Source organism: Mus caroli, chromosome 1, assembly GCF_900094665.2.
Source record: "Mus caroli chromosome 1, CAROLI_EIJ_v1.1, whole genome shotgun sequence".
Classification (NCBI taxonomy): Eukaryota; Metazoa; Chordata; class Mammalia; order Rodentia; family Muridae; genus Mus; species Mus caroli.
In genome coordinates, this window is record NC_034570.1 from 172,861,688 (window position 1) to 172,887,616 (window position 25,929).

General features: G+C 49.2%; 1 protein-coding gene across 2 annotated transcripts in view; it reads left to right on the forward strand.

Moving 5' to 3' along the window:
* The window catches only part of Susd4 (sushi domain containing 4), a 128,424-nt gene that overhangs the window by 94,474 nt on the left and 8,021 nt on the right, over positions 1-25,929 (forward strand). The gene's annotated exons all lie outside the window — the stretch shown is intronic.

Here is a 25,929-nt window from a genome sequence, read left to right on the forward strand (position 1 = left end):
TGTGTGTGTGTGTGTGTGTGTGTGTGTGTGTGTGTGTGTGTGTTCTTCATCTAAAATTCAAATAGAATTGACTGTTTTGTACCCCTGTTTGCTAAAGCTGGCTAGTCTAGACTCCAGAGACAAGGTTAACCCCGTTTCCAGTGTAGTCGCCTCACCGTTGTCTGCATACTGTGGGTGGGCCATGGTGAGCGCTGGCTGTCACTAAAAGGCCCACTTCTTAGTTCCTGGAGGATTTTCCATATTCACATAACCAAAAATCAAGGGTAGTTTGAAGATATCATTGTTATGATTTTGTCAAATTGAAATGCCTGTTTTAGGATCTTTTCAAATTTGCCTTAACTGCATTTCAAGTAGTCAGAGACTATAAGCTTCATTGGGGGACTTGGAAAAGCAGCCTTTTATGGAGCCTGAAGAATATGATATGGATAGACATAAAACAGAATCTGACTTCAGAGGCAGTGATCTAAGGTTATAAACAGGGAGCTGAGAGCCGCTTCTGGCTGGAAACAGGCTCCGATGCTGAACACAGGCGCTGGCTGCTGCCAAACTCAGCCCTGGCCACGGAAGGATCCGAGAACCGTCCATGCCAGGAAGGCCATTTGATGCCTTCCCCACCCCACTCATACCTACCTTTTTAAAAAGATAACTTTTGCATCATTGCTTTTAATGCCCTTCCCTCCAAAATATCCAAGGAAATAATTTGTGAGCCCGTTCAAAGCAACACAGGCCGAAAGAAAAAGCTATGAGTCTAAACCCACAGGCTTACAAGTCTAAACCCATGGGCAGAGGAAGCCAAAGGGGTGCCTGCTGCTCAGACCACAACTAGTAGTACTTGAGGAGACACTGAAGAAGTGAGAGCCCCCCCCACACACACACAATCTACCCCTTCAAGTGCCTCCCTTCTCCCCTCCCAGGTTTCCCCTTCTTCCTGTCGTATGAAGTACACGTTTCATATAATTTGATTTTTCTTTATGGTGCAGTAAAAACTACCTAACTGTGCCATGTATCCCATACTCCTCCTTGGGGCTTTAAAATCCATTAGCGTTCTGACCCCAGCAGGGACTCAGGTGGACAAGAGTTCTGTAAAAAGCTTTCCCCAACCTCTTAAACGCTTACAAAGCCCCAGCCTCCTACACTCAGTGGACCTGTCACTCCTGCATGACACAGTAGCTGTCCCCAAACCTAACATGATCAGTAGCCTGCTCAATGCTCACAGCACTGGAGTCAGTCCCCAAGACTCCATAGACCAGGCGTGGCGGCACACACCCCTATCCCAGCACTCAGAGAGCCAGGTGTTCAAGGCCCTCCTTAGCTAGAGGATGAGTCAGCCCTGGCTACCGAACACTCCATCTCTAAAATAATGAAACAGAACTGGGGAGCTGGCTCAGTGGTCAGGATCATAGACTAACTGTTCTTGAAGAGGAACCAAGCTTGCTTTCCAAACTTAGGTCGTATGGCTAAGAGCCACCTGGCACTCCAGGTTCAGGGGCATCCTTCGCCCCTGGCCTCCACCTACCTGCTCTTATGTGCACATACCAGATACAGACACAGACACACACACACACGAGATTGTAAGTAGAGTAGAATAGACTAGAAAGTGATTTTGTATAAGGCTTCGTTCGCTATGATAGCAAATGTAATACTTTAAGGAGTATTTGGCGTCCAGTGCTAAGTCAAGGGCACTGTCACTCAGATTTAGGTATAAAGTCACCCTCAGTTAGTTATGGCCATGATTAAAATGCCCAGGCTTTAAGACTCACGTATTGTGACTCTATCTGGTTGGTCCAGTGCTGTTCTGGCTCCCTGCTCCTTCTTAACTGTGTTTGGAAATACTTCATAATAACAATGATCACTTAAGAGGAGTGGTAGCACATGCTTTGAATCTCAGACCCAGAAGGCAGAGTTTAAGGCCACCCTGGTCTACAGAGTGAGTTCCAGGACAGCCAAAGCTACACAAAGAAACCCTGTCTCAAAAAACAAAACAAACAAACACAGTGATCCCTTCACTGAAAGCTTCACCGTCTGACCATCCCAACGTCTGTTTCCTGTTCTCAGCTCCGTCTTGCTGATGAGCAAGGCTCAGTGGCAGGTGCAATGGAGCTGGGACTCAGGCCTGGGCCTCTGTCACTTCAAAGCCATCGGTCATGCCTAGTTAACTAGTAGGGATTGATGGATTGCCTTGCAGTCTGACAAGAAGATAGTCTGGTACATTTATAGTTGTTTTTGAAGTTAAAAAAAAAAGTATTTTAAATAATTGTTGCTTAGTAAGGGATTCATCATTCCAGTCTGGTTGTCTCCCTAGAGGCATGCCAGAGGGAGGACCGTCCCTGCTGTCAGCACTCCTTGCTGCCTCCCAGCAGGACCAGGTGTCCCTGGCCACAGTGGAGCCAGCAAGGCAGCAGAGAGCACGGGTCCCTTTCACAGCCGGAGACAGTGACACCTTGGTGGCTGGCAGGACTTGTGCAGACTCTACTCCACTTCTTCCCTAGTGGGTGGAGCTGACATTTGAATGACAGGTGTGAGTGATCCCATCAAGGTCAGGCTGCACGAGGAGTTGGTGGCCTGGACGCAGAGGCCATGGCAGTGCCATCAAGAGTTGCAAGGACCAAAGGTTGTTGAAGCCCATGATCCTTATACATTGGCCTATTTTTGTAGACCTGTCTGTCTGTCGGTCTGTCTGTTCTCATGTGGCTGGATCTTAATTCTTTCCCTTCTCAGGCCTTTTGTCCCCTGTGGCTGTTAACCTCTGTCTGTGTCTTTCCCATACATACTCCCATGATCAATGCAAGTCTTTTTTATTTATTTATTTATTTATTTTAAATAAAACACCTTTGTTAGTGAGCATGAGCAGTCTCCTGTTCCTGAGTGCTGAGAGCTCTGTTCCCTGTCTGCCTCACACTCACAAGGCCCAGAGCAATACTGCGCTGGGCACCAGGGAACTCCAAGGAAAAAGAGGACATGATTCATTTATTTGCAGAGTTGTCAGTCTAACAGACTCATAACAGACCTCGTCCTCTAGAGACCCTCATCATTACCATAGTCCAACGTCCACATGCAGCTACTTTTACCAAAGTGCACATCAGAGCGCCTGCTCTGGGGAGGGGTGGGAGGGCAGGCTAGTGGGAGACATCACAATTGCAACGTGAAATTTCTACCCAGAGATAGATGGCTCTTTATTTTCCCAGAGTCTGAGCAGTGGTGTCTTTTCTGTCTGCCCTTAAGCTTTAAGAAGTGTGGGTCTCTCCTGTGTGAAAGGATTCCCTTCTGAATCTCCACAGAGCTCGCCAGGCTGTGTGAATGTCTTAGTGTGTGTAGAAGGTGCTCGCCCAAGGGCTTGTAGGATGTGAGTGTGGGAGAGAGTGCGGGGCATCAGACGAGTGAACTACCCAGGTGACAGTTCAACACTAACTAGTTGTAGTCGACTACGCATGCTCTAAATGTTAGAAGGAAGCTGGTGGGCACACAGTTCAGGAAAACAATATAAAACCTGCCTAGAATCCCCGGAGCACAGTGAGGCCAGGACTGTGGGAGGCTGTTGTATGTGGTTGCAGAAAGGGGCTTTCTTTCTTCAGGAGGATGAACTCTCAGAAAGTGTTTAGTGTCTAGAACATTCTCTTAACACCCAGGCCTCCAAATGGACAGGAAGTAGCCCGTGTGCTACTCATGTCCCATTAGAGAAAATCCTAGCAACGGTTTTCTCAAATGGTAGGTCAGGAACAACAGGGATCATGTGATCACGCAAATACAGGCAAGAGAGGGTCAAGAGAAGAGGTGGCTGAAGCATGACCTTGGAGTTCAGAGTCAGTGGCTTAAGATTCCTGCCCACTTAAGAAGTCTGCACCCATATTTGTAGCTGTAAATTATTAATCCGCTCTGAGCTCCAGCGAGTGACCCCACTTCTTGCCACCTGCCAGAGGTCTCTGGATTAGCGAATGAAAAGACACACAGAGACAGGCGTGTGCGCACCCATGCGCGCGCGCACACACACACACACACATATACAACCTTTATATTTTTCCATGCCTTGAGTAGCTCAATGGTTGGGCACTTCTAAACCTTCCCGCGGCTAGCATACGCTCACCTCCCGTGTTCCTGAGTTAACACTTTCTAAGTCTATATTTTATTTTTGCTGCCCTGTTTCCTTTTGGGCAGCCCCCCTCCACCCCCCTAAGCTTCGGCCTTGCGGCGATCTGTTCCTTCTCTCCTCTGCGTTTCTTGTCCAGGAATCCTAAAAGCCCCGCCTCTTTCACCCTGAGCAGCCATTGGCTGTTGGCTCTTTACTGATCAATCAAAAACCAATGGGGGATCAGGGACCCTCAGTGTCTGGATGTGTAGATTGCCGTGTGATTTTGGGAGCCTAATTAAGACAGAGCATTAGAGCCAATCCCCAACACCTACTAGTTCCCCTGCCTCTCTTAGTTTGGGGGAAAGGACGGGTTGGTTTGGAGTTTACACTTTGAGGGGACATAGTATATTGTGATGGAGAAGGCATGGCGGTGGGGGGGGTGCTCACATGGTGTTCACATTCAGGAAGGACAGGAGGAAGTGAAGCTGGGCTATGGAATCACAAAGCTCACACCAGTTTGCTTTAAGAAGCTATTCCTTCCTAAGGCTCCACTGCATTCCAGCCCTTGCTCGAGGTGCCCCCTGCCCTCCAGCTGGAGACCAAGAGTTTCAGATACACCAGCCTATGCAGGACATTTTACATTCAAACCAATTCTGCCCTCCCCTCCCCCCAACCCCATCCTGCAGTGCTCATGGAGATAAACCAGCCCCCACCTACATCCCACAAATCTCATGGCTATCTCCAAATGCAAAATGCATTCGAACTTCTAAAGTCCCCATAGTCCCATAGTCTTTAGCTATCCCAACATTGTTCTAATGTGTGCAGTCTCTTTTGAGACTCAAGGTGCAGTTTTTAGAGGATGTTACAGTTTGTCACGGAAGGGAAGGCGTAACAGCAGATGAGAGAAGTAGTTGGTCACACTACACTAGCAGTCGGTCCCTAACTGCTGAGTTAGAGGATCCTGGCCAGAAGTCCTCTGTCAGTACATCTCTAGAAATAAACCAGGGCCATGATTCTCTCTCGAAAGGACCAAACATCCAGTGAGATTAGACGCTGAAAAGAGAAGACACTCAAATTGACACCATTTGCTGTTTTAATTAAATGCCTGTGAGATTCATATTTTCATCTGGCAAACGTTTTTATGCTTAGCTGCACCAGAGTCTACAAGACAGAGAGAGAGAGACAAGTTAGTTAGTGAAGGTCTCTGCTGCTCCCGGCCTCCCATAGCTGGCGGTGCTCTCAGTGGGACTCTGCTGCCTGCAGGTGGAGGTAGTCTGGGAGTACCCTACCTATCAGTTAGCCAGGAAGCTTGCTGCCTGCTCTGAGGCTGGGCAGAAGGGCTTCCAGAGCGAGACCTTCCTGGCTCTGAGAGAGCTGAGAGAGGAAGGCGGGTGAGTTCCTTGCCGCTGGGTGGGTCATCTCCAGAGAGTGTGGTGAGCTTTTCCTTTCCGTTTGATTTTCCCCAAGAAGGAGCCTGTCTTTCTAGAGCACTGGTTCTCAACCTTCCTAAGGCTGTGCCCCTTTAACACAGTTCCTCATGTTTCATTCCCAACCATAAAAGTCTCCCCATTGCTGCTTTATAACTGTGATTTTGCTACTGTTATGAATCATAGCATAAACATCTGTGGTTTCAGAGGGTCTCTGGGCATTGAGACCCACAGATGGAGAACCTCTGCAATAGAAGCCTTGTCTTATGATGATTTCAACAGTAGCTGCCCCCATGTGGTCAAGGCTGTCTCAGCCTCATGCCTGTGAGTGAGGTAAAGCTGACCGCTCCTCAGAACCGCAATGCCCAGAGTGAGCCCCCGTGCCTGGCCAAGGCCCAGCTCACAGCATAAGATGGCGATGTAATCGGTGTCGGATCCAGTCGCAGAGCAGGCTGCCGTGTGATTGCCTCAGAACCCACTAGTGCCCAGGGGCCTTTTAGATCGGCATTCTTTCATAAGAAAAGGAAGAAAAATAGAAAACTGAAGAACTCTATTTGGCCAAATGTGAAATAACTTGAAAGGTTCCAATTTGAGATCAAACCTCAAAGCCAGCTTGGATGTGGAGGACATTTTTTTTGTGGTGGTGGTCTTTGTTCCCAAGTCAAAACACATTCAGGTATAAGAGGCAACTGGCCTGGCAGGTGCTAGGCGTGATGTCTCCCTCCTGGGATTCCTGCCTTCACCAGGAAGCACCTGAGGACTTCAAAGCGCAGGCAGCAGGGATCTGAAGTCTTCTGGCTAGAGGCTGCCTTTGTCTGCAACAGAGAACTCCTAGGAGACAGGCTGCCTCACCTCACAAACCCAGCGCCCACTCTCACGCTGGGAGGGGGTGGGGGTGGGGTGAAGGGATGGGGGGAGGAGAAGAGGGTAGGCGGGCAACTGAGAGCACTGCAGTCCAGCCCCGTCCCGAGAGAGTGGCTGACAATCATGGCCCGTGATGAACCCCAGTGCTGCCAGGTCGCCCCCTCAAGCCACAGGTGGGGGGGGTCCTCTGGCTCACAAGTGTGAGCTGCTTGCCGCCTTTCACCAACCAAGCGCGAGAGAGACTTGGAATCTCTCCCTTTTCTACCTGGTAGTCCAAATAAGAAAGGTTAGGTTAGACATGCAACTTAGTTCTGCCTAGGACTCTGAAAGCAGAGGAAAGGCAAGACAAACACCACCCACCCATGGATCTGACCGTTATTTTTTCCCTGCAGAGTGAGGTATTGAACCTAGGGCCTTGGACATGCCTGGCAGGTGCTCTGGTATTGAGGTCTATCCACGGCACCTGGTTTTTTAAAGAGACTCCAGGCTGACCTGAAATTTACTGTCCCCTTGCTTCAGCCTCTAGAGTATTGAGATGGCAGGTTTGGGCCACCATAGCCAGCCTCCTGATAGTCATTTTGAATTACGGATTACAGAAGTCAACGCCGGAGGCATGACCAGTGCATCTTCCATTCATTCTACCATGCCAGGCTCAAACACCTCCTCTGTGCGGATGAGCGGGAGCGTCGGAGCTGGCTTGGCTGTGCCCACTGAGGTCTCCGCACACAGCTCCAGGCTCTGACCCTACCAAGTTGCTTGGCATGGAGGAGGGCCCATGCTCCTTCCCCCACCCCTCCCCTCTGTACCAGCATTCTTGAGCATGAAGAAACAATATTCCTGTCACTGTCCTTAGAGCAGCCCCTTGCTGGAAGAGAGGTCCCCCCATTCTTCCCAGCCCTGACTCCAGATGTATTCTCATTCCCCAAACTGCCTTAGCTCTCTTGTCATGTTGAAGTTCCTCCTCCAAGCCCACACAGTAGGGCCTTGGATCACTTCCTGGTCATAGTCACAAGCAGGTGTGACGTCAGCTGCAGAGAGCTCTCTGTCCTCCCCAAACCTTGGATTAGATCTCAGCTAAAATCACTGGAAGCTACTCTGTCTGGACTTCAAGGAGAACAGAAAGAAAAGCATAAGAAACATTATGCTCCTGGAACCCAGGGCTTCTGACACCATCCCCGAGACCCCCTCAGATCCAGAGGCCCCTTCCTGACAGCTACTGGAGACCACTCTGCCCAAGGAGACTGCCTCTGAGAGGTGTTGGTGGGGGTCAAGATTCCAGTTGGGGTGGCCAACCAGCTCAGTCACGCAGTCAGCCTTGCTCCACTAGGAGCGACCGTCCATCCTGTCTGCTTGTGGAGGGCTATCTGAGAGACAGACATGCCCTTTGTCAACTTTCTTCAGCCTTGAGTCAGTTCCAAGTAAGGTGTTCTACAGAAAGGAAAGAGGTTGGGTGACTGGCGCTCCTTGGTCTTGGGTGCCACATGCAAGGAACACAGATTCAAAGACAGCCCTGCCCCAAGATGGCGCTCTTTCCCTGAACTTCCCATTGTCTCCCTTGGAGGGACTGCCGAGGCCATGGTGTGACTTGCTCCTTCCCCATCACTGTTTCTATAGCCTGGAATTTTAGTGTGCAAAAGCCTTTTCTGTATGTGTGTGGCGGGGTGGAGAGGATGGGGCATATGATTGTCCCCAAGATGCACTGCGTGTCCCTCTGTACCGTGGCGGGCACTGTGGGAGTTACTTCTCTCCCCCCACCCCATCTGCTTCTCAGGTAAAGCCCCAGTACCACCCAGGGCTGTACTGAACGCATGAGGCTCTGCTTATTATAATTCAAGTCTTGCTCACCTCAGCTGGAGTGATAATAGCAGTGACCAAGCGGTCACCCGGCCCCTCCCCCTCAGCTCCCCACCCTCTGAGTAGACCAGCTGGCGGGGTGGGGAGGCACAGTCTCCATTAGCCTCTCCTGGCCCTTCGGGCTCCCTGCAGACTCACCCGCTATCCCGGCCGCAGCTGGATACAATATAAAATTGAATCAGCAGAAAGCGAAGAAAAGAGCAGTCTCTGCCTTTTCCCCTCTCTCCTTTCTCCAGCGTAGCAGTGAGGCCTCTCTTCATGGGGATGTGCAAGGAGGCCTCCTGGCTTATGCTTGCCCCAAGTTCTCCCCTCCCCCACCACTGCACCAGAGAAGAGGGGTCGGGTAAAACATGATGAGGTGGCTTGGGATCACTGTCCTCCAGGCTCTGAAGCCCATAGAGCCCTCTTGCAAAAGCGGTTCCCCCATAGCTTTGTCCCAGGCTGGTCCTGCTCCAGCCAGCTCTGTTTGACATTTTTCAGAGTATGTCCCCACTGGGGATGATTGGAAAGAGTTGTGGTCAAGTTTCTTTATGTGCTGCCTTGCTTGTTGGTTTGTTCTGTCGTTTGTGCAACCCTGGTTGGTCTAGACGTTGCTAGGTAGCTGAAGCCGGCCCCAAACTTGCAGCAATCCTCCTGCCTCTGCCTCCAAAGCTGAGATTGCAACTATGTGCCCCCACACTTAGCCATAAAAATCTGGAAAATGTGCCCTTAGTTCTGCCTTCCTGAGAGTAGAGTTTCTGGGATCGTAAAACTCCCTGCATCCTCTAGGGAATGGCTAATTTATAGCCTCAGACAGGAGCCTGGCTTACACCAGGCAAGGTCGTAGAGGTTTGGGGAGCTTATTATCAAAAATGAAGGGATTTTCACTTGCTTTGAAGACAAGTGTGTGTTTCCTAGGCCTGGGAGAGAGGAGATCTTGGGCTTGCTCCACCAGAGGGATTGGCTCTTGAAGTCCTGTCTGAAATACTCAGAGGTCAATTGTGAGTGCAGACGCAGTGCTCTGGTCTGGACAGAGTGCTAGTGGTTCTGTCCCCCTTTGGGTACTTTGTGCCCTCACAGTGAAATGCCTGTCACGGGCACTGTCTGCCTGACAGCCACCTTGCCAGTGACCCCGAGGAGGTATTGTCTTAGCAAGCCATCCTGTTACTGTATTGCTCATAAGCAACAGTAAATTCTCCTAATGCTGCTTTCATGCGCTGCTGTACACGACAGCAGAGTGATTACAGAGAAGAGTGGCTTGCACGCCACACCAGCACTCGGCACCACTGCTGTGCCTAACGTTTCCTTTCAACGGTGAGTTACTGCCAGGGATGACTTCCACCTCACCAGTCACACAGGCTTGTGCTTCAAAGAACCTTGGTCCTAACGTTGAGAACAGTCTGTCCCTTCCTCCACCAGGACTCCACTTCCTCCCTCTCTTTCTCCTCCTCTTCCTCCACTGCCACCTCTACCCCTCCTCCTCCTCCTCTCCCTCCTTCCCCTCCTCCCTCTCTTTCTCCTCCTCTTCCTCCACTGCCACCTCTACCCCTCCTCCTCCTCCTCTCCCTCCTTCACCTTCTCCTTCCTTTTTTCTGCCTACATTGAATTAAGAAACACTGATTTGTCTCTTTAAAACATACACACATTTTTAGAGCTGAAGAGAGGGCTCAATGGTTGCCTGTTCTCCAAAAGGTCTACGTTTCATTCCTAGCAGCTAGGAACTCTAGCTCTCTGTAACTCCAGTTCTGGGACATCTTCTGGCCTCCCTGGGTACTGCATGCATGTGGTGCATAAACGTGCACGCACACATGCACCTCCCCCCCAAAAATAGCCAGAATTCCCCCCGCCCCCTGTTTTTCAGGAAGACCTAAGACTTCGCTGGTGTTCATTTCTAGCCCATCTCATTAGTATCCCACCTCACAGATAGGCTCAGATCTCCTTCCTCCTCCTCCTCCTCCTCCTCCTCCTCCCACAGACTCACCATTCAGTGGATTTACCCCTTGGCAGGGCCTGCCTTGCCTCCTTTCTTACCTTTACTCTTGTTGGAAATGAGTCCACCAATGCTTATCTCTCCTGGACTTTGACAATGAAATGGTTCTTCTTTTTAAACTTCATTTAGGGTGCTATATCCACTCCAGTAGTGACAAGCGCGACAGGGCCCAAAAACCTGGGCACTGTCCCAAGGTGAAAAGTTCATGGTCTCCTGGAACCGTGGCATCCTGTATAAGGAATGCTCCAATGTCCTTGCTTTAGTTGGTAAACGGATCTGTGTGCTTTCCCTTAATATTGCTTTATTTTAAGTGCCTCTATTTGACATACAGCTAAGTTAGATTCTAGGCAGTCAGTCCTTGAGCCAACCCTGAGCATGGATAGCTAAATCACTGCCCTACGCAGGAATTTACCATTATCTAGGAAGAAGGAAGTTTGTGATCTAAGGAGGAACCAGAGTAGATACTTAGAACTATAGATAGCTGAGTTACACCTATACACAAGTATTTACAATGGCCTAGGGGGAAGGTGGACTATACAGTAGACTAGAATAGGAACTATGGCAAGGGCATGAAGGAACCATTTCCTGCATCTGCCCCCAAACAGGTTCCCCAGGACAAGTGGCCCGCCCGGTGAGAGTGGCTTCTAAGTTTAAGCTGACTTTAGGTGGGGTTGTTTTTGATCCCAGTTGTTAACATTGAATTTTATCCCAGTTGTTTCCTGCCAGCCCTTCCGTGTTTGCATTCCTCTGTTTTATGTAAGAATACGGTAACCTCATTGTACCTTGACAGTGTATCACCTAACTTCCCTATTTTCTTCTGTATAAAAAGTTTGATGCTCGATTTGACAAATCACATTCAAATCCAGCACACTCTTTCGTGTCTGTGTCTGTCTGTCAATTCCCACCAGCTCTATGCCCATCTGTCCGAACCCCTGATTCCCACGGATTGAGGGGGGCCAACTGGGCCCGGTCCGTGGCATTAGGGGGGAAATTTCAACTGAGACCAAAGGAGCAGGACAGGTGATTCTTCTTCCACAGAGAGACCCCAAAGGAAAATCACCCCCCTACCAGGCCAGAGTCTGCCTCCCCACAGGCCCAGTCCATCCACTCTCACCTGGCAGGTCGCTTGTCCTGGGGAACCTGTTTGGGGGCAGATGCAGGAAATGGTTCCTTTACTGGGCCCAGGGTCCTCACCAAATATATCCCCATTATGGCCTGCAGTCCTTCCCATTGCCTCACAGCTGAGCAAGAACAAAGGTTCTGGAAGGCATAGCATCAGCTTCCTGGAAGAAGCAGAGAGAATCACCAACCGTGGCCAGAGCTTTGAGCTCCTCACGAGAGGGGAGGCTTCATTATGCTTGGAATATAGCTGGCCCCTGCAAGTGGGAAATCCTCCATCTTTGCCCTTAAGCCCTAGGATCTCCTCCACCCCTGTGCCAGGCAGGATTTATTTCCCACTTTCCTGTCTGGGAAGTAGGATGGCCTGTATTTCATAGTAATAAAACCTCTTGCAATCAGGTACAACACAGAGAGAAATAAATCCCCCGCATGCATCACGCTGGGGCCATGCCAGCCTGGCAGAATGGTCTGGGGTCATTTTCCTTGTTTTCTTTCTCTCTGCCAGCTCCCACCCCTCACCCACTGCCCCTCGAGAGGCACTAGGCATATGAGCAGTAGCCCATAGAACAGCACACAGGTCCCTGTACACCTTGCCTTGCGAAGCAGTGCCTTTTGGCAGCATCCAGATCACACTTGAAAACTCCACTGCTCAGCGCCCCCAGCCGTGCGGGCTCTGCGCATCAACATGTGCAACAGGCTCTGTACTGGCTCTCTCTCCTTCCCAGGCTTTGTTTGCTTGTTTGCAGACAGGGCACTCCTCCGTTCTCGCTCCCACTTGCCTCTTTTGCTACCCTTCCGCTCAGCATTTGTTCATCTGTCATGACAGAGCTTTTCACAGGATAACATGTGCCTTTTCTTGCAGGAAACACTGGCACACTTAATTCTATCACGAGTCTTAGGAACTCTGCCCGTAGGCTGAGATGTAGCCATTTTCTATGCATAACCTGCAACCCCACCCAATGAAAGAACCTAGTAGGGAAACCCCCACTCAATTCCCGAATCGGCGCACACCCAAGGAATCATGAGAGACCGTCTTGATGCAAACACACGAGGTAGTTTAATGATGGAGCTCCGGGCCGACAGGTATCTCACACAGGAGACAGAGGTTGTCGACCACGAGGCTTGAAAGCTAGGGGTTTTTATAGAAAAAGGGCTGGGGCTGGGGGAGGAATTGGTGAGGTTTCACACGATTGGTTCATTTAAACATCAGCAGAATGACTACACATCAGAAAAAGAGTACATGCAGGTCAGGGCGTCAGGAATTCTGAGGGCCGGGTGCTTATCTAAGTCAGCAGAACATCTGGTTAACATTTAACCCGGGTCAGAAGGACGGGAGATAGGGAGGTGCCGGGCCAATCTGGACATTCTTGTATGTCTTCTCTCTTTATGGCTAGCCAGTTCCTGGGATGACTTTACAGCTTTTGTTCTTTGCTCTAGGCCCAAAAAGCCTTCCTAACTAGCAAGTCTCATGAGTCATGGACCTTGAATTTTAATTTTCTTTCACCAACAGTATGTGTGCACACTTGTATACATACTCACACAGGACCAACAGCTGCCTCTGGATACTCTCTCCTCATCTGCTAGGGCCTTTTATACACTTGGAATAAAAAAGCGCACATTTTTAAGAATGAAAAAAAAATGGCCCCAAAACTCAAGGCTCAGCCTGAGAGACTGAGGTGAGAAGAGCGGTGGGCCTTGTGTGCCCCGTGGGCCCCAGGAAGGTGAAACCAGAAGGTGGAGCCTCCTGGTAGGAAGTGATCTTTGATCCTGGCAGCTGAGAATAATTAAGGTTATATCCTAAGCCTGTTAGAAAAGCACCTAGCAGTGATGCAGTCTTAACATCAGTTAGTGCCTGCAGAGCCTGCTTCTCAGTGTAGCTTTTCGTTTGGCTTGTTAAAAGTAAGGCTTGAGGCTCCGAGGTTCATTACAAGGATTGGGGCAAGCGCAGTGGCCCTGTGAATGGCCAGAGAACCACACGGGGTGGACTAATGTTAATGCTTGAAACAGTAAGAGGAAGGCTTAACATATAGACATCTCCTGCTTCCAGCCTGTCTGAGTAATACAGGGGGCAGGTTGCTAGGGGGCCGGGGACAGCAAGAGGTCCCATGGGTAAAGGTGCTTGCTGCCAAGCCCGACGATCTGAATTTAATTCCTATTTAATTCCTGGAACTCTCGTGGTTAAAGAAAAACACTGACTCTCACAGGCAGCTCTCTGCCCTCCACACACAAATAAGCAAATGTGAAAATAAAACAGACACCACATTTGTGCTATATTGAGTTGCCCTAGGTTACCCTGGTTGCAAAGCCAGCGCCCAGTGTCCAGTGTGGGGAACTTAGGTTCCAGTTTCGTACCTGCCTCTGGCATTGTACATGAATAGGTACTAGTTGAGTCAGAGTTATATCCTAAGCCTGCACTCATGTGTTCCCTTGGCCACCAGTGCTCTGGGTTGGACTGGAAATGGTACGAGTGTATCTGTCAAAAAGAACTCTGTCTGACTCAAACAGACTGATGTCTGCCTAAAGCTTATGGTAGCCTTTCAGATTGGGAACCTAAGAGAGTCAACCATATCCCTTTTCAGCCCTGGGTGTAGGGGCTAAGCCAAACATATGTTCACCATGCACACAGCTGTGTGTTTACGAAATTCGGTGTCCGGTGTTCAAATGCTGCCGTTAATTGCTCTGTACTGGTGGGCAATATTTCACCCATTGGTGCGTTCACACTTATGAAGGGGGGTATTAGTATTTATTTTAAAGGTGCTAGATTTAATTTGGTTATACAGTTGTAACACTTAATCTTGTGTTTCCCTCAAGCACGCACGTCACTATTTCTGTTTTCTTTTCTTTTTCTCTAATCTAGAAACTGCACTTAATAATGAAACAACCAATGAGGAACAGTTAACTATTGGGGTCCAGTCGGAAACCTTGTAACACTGAGACATTAAAATGTTCATTGTTCTGTGCTTTTAAGCAAAATTTTTATTGTAATTAAGGGAAATGGAGAGGAGAGTTAGAGACTGTATGTGTGTCTTGGCTATACAATGAGTCTGTTTCAAAAAGACAAACAAAAATCTTGAGATTCAGAGAACCCCACACTGATTCATCTGTGTGTCATCGTGGTCTAGCCTGTGGAGGGGGAGTTTGAGCATCACCAAGCTATCCTAGCCACCTTGAGCCTTGCATGGTCTCTGGTGGTGCAGGCCTTTGTGAGCTGCAGAGAGAGGGAGAGAAGGCAAGTGACAAACGCTCTCTTGCACGAGAGCTTTCTGGTCTACCTTGCAAAGCACGCGCCTCCCTTTCATCTTGAAGCCCTGGTTTCATTTAAAGAAATAGAGAAGTCACAGTTGCCATCAGGAATTCCAGCTGAAGCCGGTTTATGTGTTGAAAAGGGAACCCCGACTTGAGAACACCACAGTGTATTCTCACCTGGCAGCAGATGAGACTACTCAGATTAGCTGGGGCTCCTGTCATTTCAGGGAACAGTTGCATCTTTGGGGCATGGAAACACATGTTAGCTTCTGATTCCAGCCCCTCTTTTTCTGCTGCAAAGACTGTCAGTAAATCGCAGGTTCGCACCAGCTGCCTCACCTGCGTGCTCTTCCATGGCTTCTATGCGGCTGCGGCACCAGGCACATTTCACATTGCTTATGTGAAGCCTCATTTTTGTTTTTACACTGAAGTCTAGCAGCTATCAGCAGTGCATGCTGTATTTCCTCAGGAACACCCCATTGCAGTGACACTGAGCTAGAGAGCAGATCACATCCCCTCCCTTGGGACTACTGGGTCATATTGATCTTGAACATCATCTGTCAGCGTATCTCAGAGCAGGTGAACACCATTTTCTACCCAGCCTGGAAACAGGCAGAGCCCAGTTCATGATCATTTGCTTACTTGGGTGGACACATTTATTGGTGTTCCGTGTTGTTACAACGAATGTGGAAAATGTAATGTGCTGTATAACGTTTATTGATTTTTTTTTCCCCCTGAGCTAAAAGCAAAGTTTGCAGGTGTCACCTTGGAAACAGCTATGACTTTGGCATGCAGGGGTCTAGAAAGCTTCCTGGACTCATTACCTGGAACTTGAGTGGGAGTGGGGACAGCTGCTACAGTGACAGTTTTAACTACTCCAGGCCTGCAGATCTCCTGCAGGGCAGAAGTCAAGTGATTCTGTACATATCTACCTGAAACCAAAGCCCCTTGCAGAACGATAGAGATGATACAGTAGACTGCCTGAAGGTGAGGTCAACACAGAGAACCATGGCTCTTTTCCCATCATGCCTTGCTCTTCAAAGTCAGATTACAGCTTAAGAACCAGCTGCTTTGCTCCTTGCCCCTAGGCTTGTCTACAAAGTCTCCCTTAGCCTCCCTAACTTCACTGTGAGTGTGCCTCCCCCAGGCATTTCTCTAACACAAAATTTGTGATTCAGTAAGTTAGGGTGTGGCTGGAGTCTGCACTTCTAGACTCCTAGTTCATCCAAAGCTGCCTGCTGATCTGTGGACTCCAGTTCCCCATAGTAAGGGCTTAGTGAAAGAAAGATCAAGACCAGACCAGATACTATGGCAGTGTAGTTCACATACTAGCTCTGCTGAAGATGCTAAGCCTGCATCTAGCAGTTGGTAGGTGGGGGGAGATCAGTTTTCCCCAACTGTCTATCACAACTGCATAGAGCAGGGCATCTTAACTTGGATTGCCCATTAGAATTACTCAGGGAGTTCTTAAGAGCTAGCCAAGTTCAAGACCCAGCCCTGACCAATTAGGCAGAGTTCCCCGAGTGATTCTAATATGCAGTCTGGGCTGGGGAACCACTGGCTTAAAGCATTAAGACACTGTTCAAATATAGCTCTAATACAGCAGCAAGAGTGAATGCTGGCTGCAGTAACAGCAGTGAACACATTAAGAAGGTGCAACGTGCTACTTCACATAGCAGGACTCATGTCCGTTACTTATACCTCATGCCAAGGGTAAGGCAAGGCGGGGCACTGAGAACACTCATAAAGGGTTGTGGTGCAAACAAAACAGGCGTTGATATCGTAGTGCAGTGTGAGTGATGTTCAGTCAGTGCTGCCTCTCCTCACAAGGTCCATGGGTTCCACTGTCTTCAGTCATGGCTTCACATCCCTTTGGGAAATCACTCCTATTCTAGAAAATATGGAAGAGACTCATGGGTCTAGCCTGGACTCATGGGTCTAGCCTGGACTCATGGGTCTAGCCTGGACTCATGGTACCCATTCCATTGACTAGACCCAAGACAGACACAGAGCCATGGGCAATGTGGGCTGGAGGAATACTCAGAAATAAGAGAAGTGTGGCTGGTGGTGGGCAGCAACCTCTTACACTAACCATGTGGGGCAGACACAGCTACATGCCCGAAGCTCTTCCCTACATGAGGAACATGTGTGAGCCTTTAGAACAAGTGAGAAAGAAATGATGAGTGAACGCATCTATACTCATGGCCTGGAAGAGTTTTAAAACACTGGAGACTAGACGTTACAGTGTTCTGTGCTTATTACCCCTCCTGCCTCCGTGAAAATTCATGAGCCTAGGCTGTTTTTAAAATTTACTGTCCTCTTTTGCATGGATTGAAATATATATATATATATAGTTCAAGGACTATGATAAATAATACACAACCCTCATACTTCACTCAGAAACTGGGAGCCTTTACAGAGCAGTCTGTCCATCTCTCTACCACCCTAGCCTTGGAGCTACTGGGCCTCTGTCCAGATCCAGTTCTGCCTCTAAAGCAAGTAGCCCTGCTCATGAGGGATCCCGTCCCCTCTCACCTCTTCACAGTCATCCTCCTCCAGTCCCTCTACCTGTATCACCAGTTGTCCACCATGCTGGACCACACCCAGCAGCATACACCAACCACAGACAAGATCCAGAACTCTCGTGGGGTCCTCCTCTTTGACCCTCCAGCCACCCTGTTCGCTGCCTCTCTGCAACAGACTACTTCTCCCACACTGTTGACTCCACTCTCTCCAAATGATGTAGTTCTGCCATGTCTCAAGGTGCTTACTGTGTAGCCAAACCCATGGCCACGCTGCTCTTCCTAGCCCATGGCCACACTTCTCTTCCTAGTGAAGAAAAACACTGTGAAATAAGCGAGCATGCTCTATTTGTCCTTTTGCCACCCCCCTCCGCCCCACCCCGATGTCTCTGCATATGAACTTAGGACCCTTTCTCTACTTTCTTGTCCATGAGTCCATGCAGTCCCATAGTCAGAAATACTATCTTTTTGTGACTGCTGAGCTCTCAATGTATCCCGGACCTTTCTCCAGATGCCTGATCAACACTCATTGGCAGCTCCTGCCGAACCAGAGCAAAGCTGAACTCACTACCACTCTTTCCCACAAAGAAACTCCCTAACATGTGAATGGCCCCACCATCAGCCCAGGTACAAAATCTGGCCATTGACCTTGGCTCTTCTCCCAGGGGTTCCCAAATCCATCTATCAAAACCTTGTCGTAGAAATAGAACTAGAATGTTCAAAAGACATTCTATCTCTTTCCTTCCCAAGCATGTTGGCTGTCACTGTCACAGTCCAAGCTGCCATCATCTGAACAGGTCATGACAAGCAGGTCCTAATAGCTCTGCAGGTCTGTGTTATACCCCAACTGGCAGCCATATACAGAGAAGCCAGACCCAGCTCTTCAGGCTGTGCCCATGCTTGCCCTTCACTGCTTCCCTTCACATTTCTGACAGAATCCCAACTTCTTACCATGGGGCTATGGGCCACACGTGCACTGTCTATCTGTCTCCGGATTAGTTGCTATGCAGCCCTCCCTCTCCTGTTGCACATGGCGCCATCCAGGCTCCAGTTCAGTTCGCCTCTGACTAACCTTCAGAGTGCCAGCCCCTCTGCCTAGCACATTCTCTTCCCCTGCACTTCTTGACTGAGCTCTTCCGGGCCTTTCTGCCTCACAAAGCTATGGAAACTGCCATAGTTTGGATGAGAATGCCCTCCATAGGCTGAGATAGTTGAACACTTGGTCTTCAGTTAGTGGTGCTGTTTGGGGAGGTTTAGAATGTGTGTCTTGCTGGAGGAAGTGTGTCACTGAGGGTGGAATTTGGGTGTTTCTAGCCTCAGCCTTGCCCCATGTCCAGTTTGCTCCTCTCTGTTTTGTGTTTGCCCTTGAGAATATGAGCTCTCAACTCCCTGCTCCTGCTGCCCCACTTCCCCTCCATGATGGACTCTCATCCCCGATAAACCCTTCCTTCTGTGAGTCACCTTGTCCCTGGAGTTTGACTGCTCCAACAGATGAGTACCTCATCCAAATGCCTCTGTGATGAGACCAGCATTCATCTCTATAGCCAAAGAACTGTGCATTTTCCTGACCATTTCCCAGTACATTGCAGACCCACAATGACATAATCCGTGGTGGACATGGATTCTTCAGAGAGAGGAGAGACAAACCTGGAGCACAGGGTCCATCTTTCATTGCAGAGAAGATAAAACCAACCATGAATGCTGCAACAAGGTCAAGTCGAATTTCCTAAGTATTTCGTTGTAAACTCTTAGCAAACAGCTGCTTCCCCAGGTTCTGATCTGAGACCCCACCAGGGACAGAGCTGTTCTGGATTTCAGCCTAAAGGCCATCTCCTTAGGGGTTCCCTGAATAGCTGATTTAAGGGGTCCTTGGGATCCACAGTACTGCAAGATTCTCTTCACTGCCTCCCAGTGATCCCAGAAGAGAACTCGTTATCAAGTATAGCAGATCAATCAGTTGCTGCTTCTCTCATGGGTAATTTCTATCACATCTGACAAGGAAGCCGTGCTTCCTTTAGGCATGGCTGTATATCCTAGCCACACCCCCAGGTCTCCAGAAGACTGTAGCTCCAAGTTCCCGGAATTGGCATCCAATCTGTACTGTCAGGGTGGGTCTGAACTCCACTGGGGTGTCCTGCATTATCCACATGAAGGAACCGAGACATCAGTGATGCCCCCATAGGACCTACCTGCCCCTGGCAGAGACTTCGCCATGCACAGCTTCCCTCTCCTCCTTCTCCTTCCCTCACGTTCCTTACTCCTCACTCACAGTGGCCTTTAACCGGTCATATTTGCTGTCTTGGTGAACGTTCTGTTGCTGGAAAGACACACCATGATCAAAGCAACTCTTAAGAAGGAAAACATTGAATTGGGGCTGGCTTATAGTTTCAGAGGCTTACTTCATTATCATGGCGGGGAACATGGCAGGATGCAGGCAGATGTGGTGTTGGAGAACTAACTGAGAATTCTGTATTCCGATCCATAAGCAGCCAGAAAAGGGAAAGCCGTGGGGCCTAGCTTCGGCTTTTGAAACTTTAAAGCCCACCCCCAGTCATACACTTCCTCCAACAAGACCACACCTCCTCATCCTTCCCAAGTAGTGCCACTCCCTGGTTACCATGCATTCAAATATGTGAGCCTATGAGGGTCATTCTTATTCAAACCACCTCACAAATCTTCAGGGAAGCTCTGTCTCTCCTTTCCTGTCCTCCTCCTGTGTCTGGAGAATTGTCAGAGTCCCCTAGTTCCCTGTATACACAGCCCATTTCCATTACAGAAAAAGCATCACACCTGGTATTCAGCCTTCTAACCATTATCTCCTGTCCTCATCTCCAGTTCCAGCCTACACCTGAGATATTATTGCACACAAAAGAGCTTCAGCTTCCAACAGTCATGGGTGCCAAGCTCCCTAGAGAGGTATGCAGGCTGGAGCTCTGGCCTGGCTCTTTCAAGTACAAGAACATGTGTTATGAAATTTTCTTTGACCAGATAAAAAGACCATGTAGGCAGGGTGGGGGTGGGGGAAGGGAGCATGTTAAATAAATGACTTTTAAAACAAGTTAAATAATATCATCAACATACTGACATAAGAAAATGGAAAATCCAACAAACCCAGAGCAGGTTTTTCACATCTCTATCCCACTGCTAACCCTGGAAAACATGTGCTTAGAACATGCACTGGCTTTCTCCCCCACTTCATTCTGCTTGAAGTAGTAAGTAGTTCGCCTTCCTTGAGCTCAGATGATGGGGATGCAGGCCTGATACACACAGGAGAGGGGGAAGTGACTTAGGTTCATTTGGCCCATATAGGCATAGACAGCCTGGGCCCTGCTTCTAATACCACCACGGTATTGTTTGACTATGGCATTTGCTGCCTGGATTTGAAGAGACCCTCAAGCCATACACACTATGAAAGAAGCAGTAAAATCATGTGTGGAAAGAAATCAGAGAAGGGACAGAAGGGCTGTTGGGTTAGCTTCTTACACATCACTGTGTCCAAAGCAGCTGAGAGAAGGGACTTGGGGGCGGGGGTTGACTTATTTTGTCTCCTGACTTCATAGAAGTTTCATCCCACTGTGTTGGGAAGGCATGACGGGAGCGGACAGCAGTGGCTGGTTCCGATTGTCATGGACCAGAAACCAGAGAACAGACCAGAAGTAGGGGCAGCTATTGCCTCCAAAGGTCTTTTCCCAGTATCCTGCTTCCAACAGCCAGACCTCATCTCCCAGAGGCTCCACAAACATCTCAATAGTATCCCATGCTGAGGACCGAGTGCTCAGACCATGAGCCTGTGGGAACATAAGAGATTCAAACCGTACGTTTGATTTGGTGAGAGAAGATGCTGGTATATCAAGGCTGAGTGTCTCACAGGAATTCCCAGAGAATAAGGCCATTTATCTCCCAGGAGCTAACCAGGACTGCCAGGAAGCCCTTTCCCGCTTCCTCAAACCGTTTAGGCTTCTGAACTGTGTCAACCTCCTGAGAGTGAGGCAGCTGAGCTGTGTCCCCCGGGAAGGGCCTTCACACATTCACATAAGAATGACCGCAGAACCAGTATGTGCCAGGATGGAGCCAATGGCAGGTGTGCCTATGGTTTGTGTGTCCTTTGTCTGGAGCATGCAATGGGGCTGGGAGGTGGGGTTTGAGGGGGCAGTCAGGGCTAGCACTGTAACTGACCCTTAGTTGGAGCTTGCTTGGCCAGTGTTTGGGGAGGGGACTGACCGACATTACTAGCATCCCTCGTGAAGCAGAGAAGCAGCAGAGGTGGAGAAATCCCATACAGCCAGCCAAAGTCCTTCATGATCTTAAAGTCTCCAACGGCTTCACTTGTAACCAGGCTATGGGTCTCGATCCAAGCCACAGGTGTGGCCCTCTCATTAGCAAGCTCCCTGCTCAGAGCCCTCACCCCCATGTGATCCTTAAACTCTAGTGAGTGTGTATCATTTCTCTTGCTTGAAAGAGGCAAATGGAGTGGTGCCTAACTCATTCTGAGTGCACAGCACAGTCCTAACACTCTAACCAGACAGGGATGCTATATGAAATCCACAACAAAATATCAGCAAATTGAACCCAACAGCTCAATAGAGAGGCATTCTCTATAGTAAATGGGATTTTTCAGACTTAGGATGGATTGTCTAAGTAGAGAAACATGAGCATAGTCATACAGAATGCACAAAGGGCCCAGGAAGGCTGTGGGTGTTTTTGTTGTACTCTATCCAAGGAGGGGAGAGAGCCAGGGGTGCACGGTGGGGACAGACCTTGGCAGCAAGGAAGAGGACTGCCTGGGGGAATTCCCAAGGCAGGATGGGGGAGAGAAGTGGCCGGGGTCTGATAGCAGGCCTCCAGCTTGCCCGTCCAGCTCCAGCTCTGGCCATTGGTATCCAGCACAGAGCAGACGGTGGCCTCTGACCTCGCTGTCTCTTCTCTCCTCTCCTCTGCCCCACCTGTCTCACCTCTGTCAAGTTCTATGAATGACTGATAGAAAGCTAATCTGCAACCATTCTGTAGGTAGGAATTTCCCCTGCTCTACAGGGAGGCATAACCCTCTGTCTGGCGATGGCGAATGAGCAGAGCAGAGCAGTGAGCCCTGGGAGGCTGTAATTAAGATCCACTCCTGGCTGAGCCTCAGCAGAGCCTCGCTCAAATTCTCCCTGTAACTCCCCAACACACAGGCTTGCAGTCCTCTGGAAAGCAGGAACTGCTGGTGATCAACTCTCTCTAAATTAAAAAAACAAAAAACAAAAAAAAACTTTAAAAACTAAAGTTGCAGAAGACTCACTCTTTGTTCTTGCCACCCACAGCTTTTGCTGAGAGCTCACAGCTGAGGGGCTCTGAGTCAGGAGTGGAAAGAGTGTTGAGTTGAAGCCATGGTGCAGAGCCGCAGGGTGGCTCTAGAATACATGGGTCCACACAGATGCCCAACACACGGCCCTGAGCCTGAGTCACTCTGTGGGCAAGTGTGTCTGTCAATCTGTCTGCCTCCTAGGCTGTGGGGACGATGACAGAGAGAGTCATGGTGGGGCAGTGTTAGGTGGTAGTGAGAGTCCCTTGAGCCCCATATTGGGATTTTGAAATGAGCTTTATATTTATAACTTTTCTGATATGTATGTATTTACATGTCTGTCTGTCTTTATGTATGTATATGCATGTCTGTGGGGATAAATGTGTGTGTGTGTGTGTGTGTGTGTGTGTGTGTGTAGGCCAGAGTTGTCATTTTTCAGGATGATTTCAACCCTGATTTTGATATTAAGTCTCTCACTGGCCAGGATCTTGACATCTAAGCTAAGCTGATTGTCCAGTGAGTCCCAGAGATCCACCCATCTCCACCTATCCCAGCACTGGGATTATAAGTGTGCACAACACACCTGGCTTTAACACACACACACACACACACACACACACACACACACACACACACACATTTTCCTGGATATCAGATTCAGGTTTGCTGGGTTCCAATCTCAGGCTTTCATGACAAGCACTTCATTGATTGCTTCCCTCCAAGTCGTGAGAAACCCCCTGCCCCACAAGCTACCCACATGGAGGTTTAGCGAAGCTAATGGTGTTTGCAGAAGCAGCCGTTAGAACACAGGGGTGCGATAGGTTTCCCCCTTAGAGGAAGCACGTCTCCGTCACGTGCCGACTGTGAGAGAGCATAAACCTCCTCCCCCACTAGTGACAACCACTGGTCTCTGAAGAAACGTGGGGTCCGTGACCCCAGGTCCTCCGAATGTTTGGTGCTGCTCTGGTGTTTCTTCGCATCCCTTGCTGTGTAGGGAGCAGGCGTAGGATCTGAGCAATGTCCGTCCTGAGATGGACAGAAGGATGCAGCAGAACTCCACTGAGCCTGAGCACTGGTGAAGCTAATGACCATCACTTAGCCAGAACTTGCTGGGCACACAGTCTGCAGAGATCTTCTGATCCTCCAACAACCTGGGCACTAGTGATTGCGTCTCAGTAAAGCGTTATGCGACCTGCCCGGTGTCCCAAGCACAGGGCTTTCACATCATCAGTGCTAGAGCAAGAGTTTGAACCCAGATGTGGACAACTACACCACACTGGTTGTACGGGAGAAGCCATTCTTGAGAGCATCGAGCATCATGAGTCCATTGCCAAGTGAGGGGAAACCCTGCTCATAGCCACTTACACACATTGATGTTGGGCTTTCCTCATGAGATGTTGTAGCTCTTGAGACCCAGTCTGGTAGTTTTCCAACCCTATGGTGGTGTCCCTTGGGGCTTACCCAGGAAGCCTACTGAATAGGAGCACCTTGCCACATGGTGTAGTTTTTTTTTTTCCATCAGTTTCATACATATGGGTGTGTACCATGGTGCATTGATACATATGGGTGTATACCCCCATGGTGAGATTTTTACTAGACCTGAGCCTCTACCATTTCCATCTCCCCATTTGCCTTTGACCAGAGGTGAGAGCTGAGGTCTAATTTTGGAAGATTTTAAGGGCATAGCTTAGCACTTCTACAGCCTGGGTTATACAGTTACACACACACACACACACACACACACACACACACACACACACACACATGCATATTCCACACTGGCGAACTGACAACCATGCAGAGTTTTCTGCCTCTGGTGTTTCACATTTAGCATAATTCAGCATGGTGTTCATCCATGTATTTGAAAATGGCAGAGTTCTCCCTTTTAAGTTTGAGTGATATTCCATGGTATGTATCACATTTCCTTTATCTGTTCATCTTTTGGTAGACAGACTCTTCCTATATCTTTGCCTACAGGAGGGTCTCCCCTAATATACAGTGTTCACAGCAGGTATTAGGGTCCCTTGGGCAGGCAATTGGGCCTGTCAGCCCTGGAGACCACTGGGTACCCTCCAATTAGCCTCACAAGGACCAGTGGCAAGACAGTGACACGAAGGACAGACTACACAAAGGAGGAGCCCATGTTGTTGCATCCCTGGAGTTCTCAGAGGTGTAAACATTGTAGATTCCCTTTCTCTGTCCTTCCTGGTCACCAGCCATTCTTGGCGCCCATCTTACTTACCTCCTGAACACCCGTGTCGGCCAGTCTGGACAGAGATCTTTGTAGAAACAGGTTAGCAGTGCATGGGAACATTGTGCCATGGTATGGGCAGTGAGGAGGAGGGTATGTGCCAGCCCAGAGGACACCCCCAGGGAGCAGAAAGCTCTTCAGTGTTAAGGTCAGAACTTAGACTCCGATTTTCCCAGTGCATACCTGAAGGGATCCTCTCATCAGCCACCATTTAACTGCACATACCTTGGACTTCAGATCCACCTCTGGGTCCTTCCCTGCGCACACTGTTCCAGGTGGGCTCCCTGCCACAGACCTCACTTTCTAGAGTCCCTGCAGGAAATTGCTTCCAATGTCCCACTCACTCTCTCTACCCTGGAGTCAGTAGCTTTGACTCCTGCTTCTCCATCATAGACCTCTACTGTTCTGCTTTCTACTAGGACCCCAACAACCCCTTCTTCCAACCAGCCAGGGGTGGCAGTAGCCTGCTGCTTATAACCTTGAAACTTCCCAGTTGCTTTTGCCATCTTTCTCCTTCCTCATGGAGTTCCCCTGATGCTCAGGACCTGCCCAGCCCCACTGAACCACTATTACACTATTACACTATTACTGGGCCTTAGCAGCATCCCTAAGGACAGCCCCCAGACACTCCTGGCTTTCATGAGGATGCTGAGGTAAGAAGGACTAGCTTGGGATCCTTGGCTGCTGCATTATTCTGCCCATGTTCAGTTCTGTACCTATGTTTGGCAAGCCTCAGCTCCTTCCCATTCACCTGTGGCTCCTCTTAGCCTGTCCCCTCGTCTTCAAGAAAGCTGGTAAGATCTACATTGCACCATTCTTTGCAGGATTAGAGATTGGGGTGTATCTTGGGACACCTCCATCAGGGACCCATCTTGTCATCCAGCTTGAGGAATATACACCAAAAGGTGTACCCCCATATGCTCTCTGAAAACTTTGGCCAATTTGAAGTGTGGTACATAGTGCCGGGGGCAGGGGGTGAGTGGGTTGTACACTAGGCAGAGTATTTTGTTACTCCCAGGAAGGGTCACAAAGTTGGCTCGATTTTGGATTTGTCTGTCTTGGTTTTTAGCCTTTTTCATGGTTTCTGAGGTGTGGTGTGCACACCAGGTATTGGTAGACTGCAGCTCCGTTGTTTCCTGGAGACTGTTTGAGTGACAAGCTGTTCAGTTCTGAGTCCTGCAGACAGAAGGTCTCTTTGTGGCATGAGATAGATAAGCAGGAAGCTCGACTAAAACTATCCACTGTCAGAAATGTAGACAGATCCACACTTGCAGCCCAGGCATGATCTCAGGGTGGGAGACTGGAAACCACAGAGTGTTGACAGAAGAAA